Here is a 6,669-nt window from a genome sequence, read left to right on the forward strand (position 1 = left end):
GAGCCGAGTCCCTCTGCAGAAGCTGCTAAAGGAGTCGTTCGTGCTCTCTAGCCCCCCTCCGGCGGTATGTTATCCTGCTTTGACCAGAGCGCAAGTCTGGCTTTTGTTTCACTGCCCGAGCTCCCCTCAAACTGCCGAGTAGCAAATAAGCGGTTTAGGTGGCAGCAGCTGAAGGGAGCTTCTCTCACGGAGCCAGATCTGCAGCAGGAGCAGCTGCCAGCCCCTCCCGCGCCCCTTCTCCAGGGTCAGCGCACAGCCCATGTTCTGCTCTGCCTTAATTGGATAAAACGGGAGGGGGAAACTCCCACCGGGCCTCTGCTCTGCAGCTTTTCCTCTCTTCCACAAGGAATTTGGCACGAGAAGGCGCGCAGCGGATCAATTCGGCCCCAGGTAATTCAGTAGCAAAGGACCTCAGGCGGGAGCTGATGCTGCGATCACCGCTCGCTATCCAGCCAGCGGATAACTTTGATGTTTCCAGATGGCCAAATTGACGGGTTTCTCCCTCTTAAAGGCGCCGACAGGCTATAAATGCCCCTGGAAGATTTGCGGCAGTCGCGGTCAGAAGCGCGCTCAATTACTCCAAGAGTTGCGACTGGCCACCAGGGGTCGCTCTCCTGATCGCTGAGAAATTTCCCAGATTAAAAGAGACGGCATCGGGGCCCCTTTTGTGCGTCAGCTACTTCTCTCGCGGATGCTTCAAAAGTCAGTAATTTACCAGTTCCCATATGCAGGTGGAAATTCCTGCATATACACTTCTTCAGGCTTCCAGGAGCTATGGAGAGAGTCCTGAAATGCGCTCAGAACACCTTCCCCCCAATACTTGGATTAAACTCTATAATGTTGCTTTGGACAAATAAAACCAGGAAGCCATATTAGCATGCCAGCCAGACCTCTTTTTGGATCTAATGAAAGGGTATCTGACTTTTTTTTCACTGAGATTATTTATAGATCAGAAGATGATTTACCATCTCAGGGGCCATGTAGCTTTAGAGTTTCCTTAGTTTGAAACTGGAGAATCTCACTTAACCCATTTCCTTCTTCCTACAATTTAAAAAGTATGTGAGGATTCCTTTTTCTGTGATCTTAACTGAACCCTACAGTGTATACAGTCAGCACGGGAAACAGATTTCTTCTCCCTCAACATCCTCATGAAGCCTGCGCTGTGTACTTTTGTGCTGGTAGTCTTAGATCTGAAACAGTACTCCATTTGATTCATTTTCATGAAATAAAAACCACACAGTCAACCTCTAGAGAAGGAAACATTCTTGCATGATGTATCCCAAACCATAAAAGAAAAGCAAAACTGTTCAAACTTTTTCATGGCAACCTCTTAACTAATGAATCACAGAATGGCAGGGACCTTGGAAATCAACTCCTTGTCCAGTGTCAGAATCCCTTACTACAACAGGGTCTATTTACCCCCAAATAAATGCATATAGGTTTTCAGCTGCATTCATATATAATACTGCCAGATAAAAAGGGTAAGGTTACTTATGAAGACTAGGTGATGCTATCATGTCCCTTTGCTATGCAGTCAACTGAAGTTCTAACTGGTTAAGCTGCTAGATATGATCTACAAACTGAATGAGTTCTCAATTTTACAGCAATGTCCAAGATTCCAGTACAAAAAGTGGTGGTATGGGGGAAGATGAAATATGAACAAGAATACACCCAGAAGTTTATGTTTTCCATCCTTCATCCCCACCTAGCTTGCAGAATGGCAATGCCTGGCCAGCCAGGTTGTCTTGACTATTGACTGAGATTCAGGACTTTAGGAGAAAGTATTAAATGGTTTATGACAGCCTTGTGGGACGCAGAGTGGTAGGTGGCAGTATTGCAACCAAGAGTTCGATCCTAGTGGAAGCTGGATTCTCGGGTAGCTGGTTCAGATTGACTCCGCCTTCCATCCTTCCCAGGTCGGTAAAATGAGCACCCAGTTTGCTGGGGAAGGTGACGACTGGGGAAGGCAATGGCAAACCACCCCGCTATAGTCTGCCAAGAAAACATCGCAAAAGCGGCATCCCCCCAAAGGATCAGACGTGACTCAGTGCTTGCACAGGGGACCTTTCACCTTTTTTCACCATGCACAAGTGCTCCCCTCTTTGCAATTACATTTATGTACACTTGATACACTTGCTTTAGTTTCAGACAGACAAAAGCACTTCTTCCAGAAAAAGTGCCTTGACCTCTTAGTCATAGATATCTTGATATATCTTGCCTGAGTGAAGGGAAAGAAAGAGGCTTGCATGAGTCTGCACAACAGCAGAGAGAGAAAGAGAGAGAGAGACTGCTTATGTCAAGTAAACCTTATTCCTAACAGATTCTGAGAACTCGGTTATAATAGCAGTTCAGCATCTCTTACTTCACCATCCTGCCTCTAGCTGGGATATTTGGAAGTTTCTAGCTCCAAAGGTTTTGAATACAGATTGCTTTTCTAACATTATTTATTCCAACTGGAAAAAAAGGATATGTTGTGTATATATGGATTTTGCCCACTCTTGCAATGCAAATTTTATTCCCATTCTGCCTTTCTACTTTTCTATCACATCACTGCTTCCATGTTGTTGATTTACTCAAGGTACCCTTATGTCCTCACTTACTCTGCTCTCCCAAAGTACACAAACAATCATTATTTGCATGTTTCTTCATCCCGGCTGCCAACCTAGATGCAAAGTAACCATCACAGCAGTAGTTAGAGTTTAATGTGAATGTCTGTGCTCATTTTCCAAAGATATTCTAACCATACCTACCTCATGACTATAGTATCCACCACCTTACCCTTACCCTCAAATCTACTTTTGGCAACAGCTTGCCCAATACAGAGGTCCAAAGAACTTGAAAACTTATATAATTTTGTGACCTTCCAATTGACCTAATAAGGAGTTGTCCTAACTGGAATTGTTCTTTGGTTTTTCACTCATACCATCACTAAATTGGCTATCTGAATTGTGTTCCATTTGTTAAGTCACCACTGATGCATGTCAGTATATGTCAAAAGGATTAACACTTTCTCCCACATTACTGTCCCAGTGTAGTTGGGGAACTCTGGAGGTGCTTTTAGGAAAGAAAAATATATCAGGAGATCCAATTACAAATCTCTCTTATAATGTACTGTTTGGCTCTAAATTAAAATCATTAGTGGAATTTTAATTGGAACTTAAAGTTAAGATTAAATCCTAAACTTATTGAGTTGGAGATAAATCTTATTTAAACTAGCAGAGTTAATTTTTCAGTTTATGCATCAAATAATCTGTTCAATGCTGTGAAACACAGGTATTTCTCTTTGGTAAGGCTTAATGTAGACTTTTCCTTCCCAAAATCTAGTTAACTTCTTTTTGTTCCTTCTCCTGATACTTTTTCTGGTCATAGAGCAGTCTCATACATGATAGCTAGTGGGGTGTTCCCAGTGTGTGTGTTTGTGTGAGTGTGTGTGTATGTGTGTATGTGTCTGTCTGTCTGTCTGTCGGTCTATAATCTTTGTTGGAAACAAAATAAAAATTTGCACTGGACCCATACATGGTAATACCTATAACATATGAAGTTTGTCTTTTAAAAGCTTGTCTCTCACTTTATTATTGATTTTTATCCTGCCTTTGTAATATGAGATAGATAGACAGACAGACAGACCAAGAGACAGATAGAGTCAACTCAAAGCAGCAGATATACCTAATACTTCTGCCTCCTATTTTCCCCACAACAACCCTGTGAGTTGGTTGGGCTGTGAGACAGTGACTGGCCCAAAGTCACCCAGCCAGCTTTCATGCCTAAGGGAGGCCTAGAACTCCCTGTCTCCTGGTTTCTGCACCAACACCTTCACCACTACACCAAACTGGCTCTCTTTATTGCATATGGTAATAGTAAGTACTTCAGAATGCTATAAGAGTTCCATTGAACTCATCCATTTGGGAAGGAATACCCAAATATCTCACATTGCAGTCAAGAGAATTTGCTATAGTGCTATTGATCATTCATTAAAAAATAGATTGGAACCACAAAATCTGGAAAATATTTGAGGTAGAATTTCTCATTTTGGGGTTGTGCTGAAAATTTAAAGCAATTTGATAGGAAAAGAGAAGATTACTTTAGGTTTCCAAACATGAATTTGTGCTATACCTTGATAGAGACTGAACTGAACTTGTTGTAGAAGGAAATAATTGCTCTACTGTAGTAACTTCAGTTATGCCAGTTTACTGAATTGTGGTTGCTTAAAAAAGCCTTAATAAAATAAAATTATTTTGTCATTGTTTTGCACTATTTGGGTGTGCTAAAAATAATGCCGTCTGCTATAAGCACTTGGGCTTACAAGCTCCATTACAACTACAGGGAGAAAAGAATTCTAAGTATAATGTTTGTTAAAACAATAATTTTAAAAATATTGGAAGGAACCATTTTTGATAAGATCCCAAATCAAAGTTAATGTCAAGTCATCAAATATTCTATAAGATAGAAGAATAGAATTAGAAGGAGCCATTTAGATCAAAACTGAAAAATACTTTGGCCACATAATGGGAAGACAGGACACCCTGGAGAAGATGCTGATGCTAGGGAGAGTGTAGGGCAAAAGGAAGAGGGGCCGACCAAGGGCAAGGTGGATGGATGATATTCTAGAGGTGACGGACTCGTCCCTGGGGGAGCTGGGGCTGTTGACGACTGACAGGAAGCTCTGGCGTGGGCTGGTCCATGAAGTCACGAAGAGTCAGAAGTGACTAAACGAATAAACAACAATTTAGATCACCTACTCCAACTGCCTCTTCAGTGCATGAATTCAAATTAAGCAGGTCAGACAATAGCTGGTCATTCTTTGCTTGAATAATCTGGGGAAGGATAATTGGTACCTCTGCAATTACTGTTAGGATTTTTTCCCCTTAACATTCAATCAGAAACTGCCTTCTAATAACTTACATCCATTTTTCTGTGTCTTGCATTCTGGAATAGAATAGACAACAGATCTGTGGGACATCCTTCCAAATATTCCAAAAGTCTTATCATACCCCACCCCACCCCACTCCCAATTGTTCTCAAGACTAAACACTCCTTGCTCCTCAGTGTCTTTTCATAGGACTTAGTTTCTAGCCTGGATCATCTGAACCAGGTCTGGTTTGTCCTTCTCGAAGAGTAAAATCCAGAACTGGGTACAATACTCGAGGTAGGATCTGCATCATGACTAATGCAGAATAAAGTGAAATTATTTCCCATGATTTGGAAACAATGCTTCTGATGATGCAACGTTAAATTGCATTTGTCTTTTTTTTTTTTTGCAGCCACATCACATTGTCCACTAATATTGAATTTGTGATCAACTGTGATTCCAAGATCTTTTTTGCAAGCTAGGTGTCCTCCATCCTATTCTTGTGCATTTACTTTCTCTGTCCTAAGTGCATAGCTTTCCTTTCCTCTCTGTTAAGTTTCATCCAATTATGTTGAGCCCATGTTGCTGCCTATCAAGATAGTTTTTAATTTTATTTTTGTCCTTTAGTGTAATAGCTATCCCACTGAATTTCATGTAATCTACAAATTTGATAAACTTTTCTCCCACCTCTTAATCCAAATCATTAATGAAATTATTATTATTATTATTATTATTATTATTATTATTATTAAGTTTGTATTTTATTTTTATTTATGGAATTTGTGTACTGCCTGAAACGGAACAGACTTAGGTAGGTTAAACAGTAAAGGATTCAGGAGTAAACCTTGTAGCATTCCACTCAATAACTCTCTCCAATGTGATGAAGAACCATTGATTAGCACTTTTTCTAATCACTTTTCATGTTCTGGTTTCTTCTCAGATCATATAAATCTTTCACCTTTTACTAAAAATTTCCATGGAAATGAACATCTATGAGTTTTCTTTCTTTAAGAAGTGCTGTGCTTGAACAGAAATCAGCAATTCATTTTTATAAAGTATTAAAATGTGAAATGAGAGTATTTATTATATGCTTGATCTGTGGAAGGAAGAATTGGAATATCCGGTTTTAGAAAATCAATGGGTCCAGGTATTAAACATGTAAAATACATTTCCTATTATTTAAACATGAAACTAATTCATCAGAAATTATTGTTGTGGGTCAATTGAACCATCAAAGAATATTTTTAAAAGGGTGAGCATTAGATTTCTTATTTTTGGTGATGTAAAATATTTGAAGGTTTTTTAACTCACATGATTTGGTCTTGCTCTGTTGGTTTTAGATCAATAGATATGTTAAAATAATTTGGGGAAGAAATTTTATAGTTAAAGATCTTAATGTGATGTTGAATTTTATTCCAAAAACATGAAATATATTAACTTATATTTCTTCAGCCGTTAACTTAAATTTTACATTAAAATGTAGCTGATGTTTGCACACTCCTGAACAAAGGAATTGGCTAGATAAATGATTCACAGAAAAGGCAGGGTTTGAGTATTATAAATATATATGTAATTGTGAATGTAACAGGAAAAGTCTGACAAGTGGGTTACAGAACAGCAGTCTGTTCTGTTACCCCAAATTTGCATGCTGTATATAAGATGGAGTCACCAAACATGATTAAGCCTTCTTTGTTGCATTTTTATGCATCTGGGAAAAAGGGGTTTTCTTCTGTAAAGCATGTTATTTGTGGAATCATCACTGAAAGTTTACTTTCCCAGAGGACAATCCTTCTGTGACATCAGACTAGAGAGTGTTTTTC

General features: G+C 39.4%; 1 non-coding gene across 1 annotated transcript; it reads left to right on the forward strand.

Annotated features, from left to right (window-relative positions):
• The first annotated feature begins 5,769 nt into the window (after positions 1 to 5,769).
• On the forward strand, positions 5,770 to 5,884 carry LOC134488661 (U5 spliceosomal RNA). The gene has a single exon (XR_010066985.1). It is a non-coding gene; the product is annotated as a U5 spliceosomal RNA (small nuclear RNA).
• The last annotated feature ends 785 nt before the right edge of the window (positions 5,885 to 6,669 follow it).

The sequence above is a fragment of the Candoia aspera genome, chromosome 1 (genome assembly GCF_035149785.1).
Source record: "Candoia aspera isolate rCanAsp1 chromosome 1, rCanAsp1.hap2, whole genome shotgun sequence".
NCBI lineage: Eukaryota > Metazoa > Chordata > Lepidosauria > Squamata > Boidae > Candoia > Candoia aspera.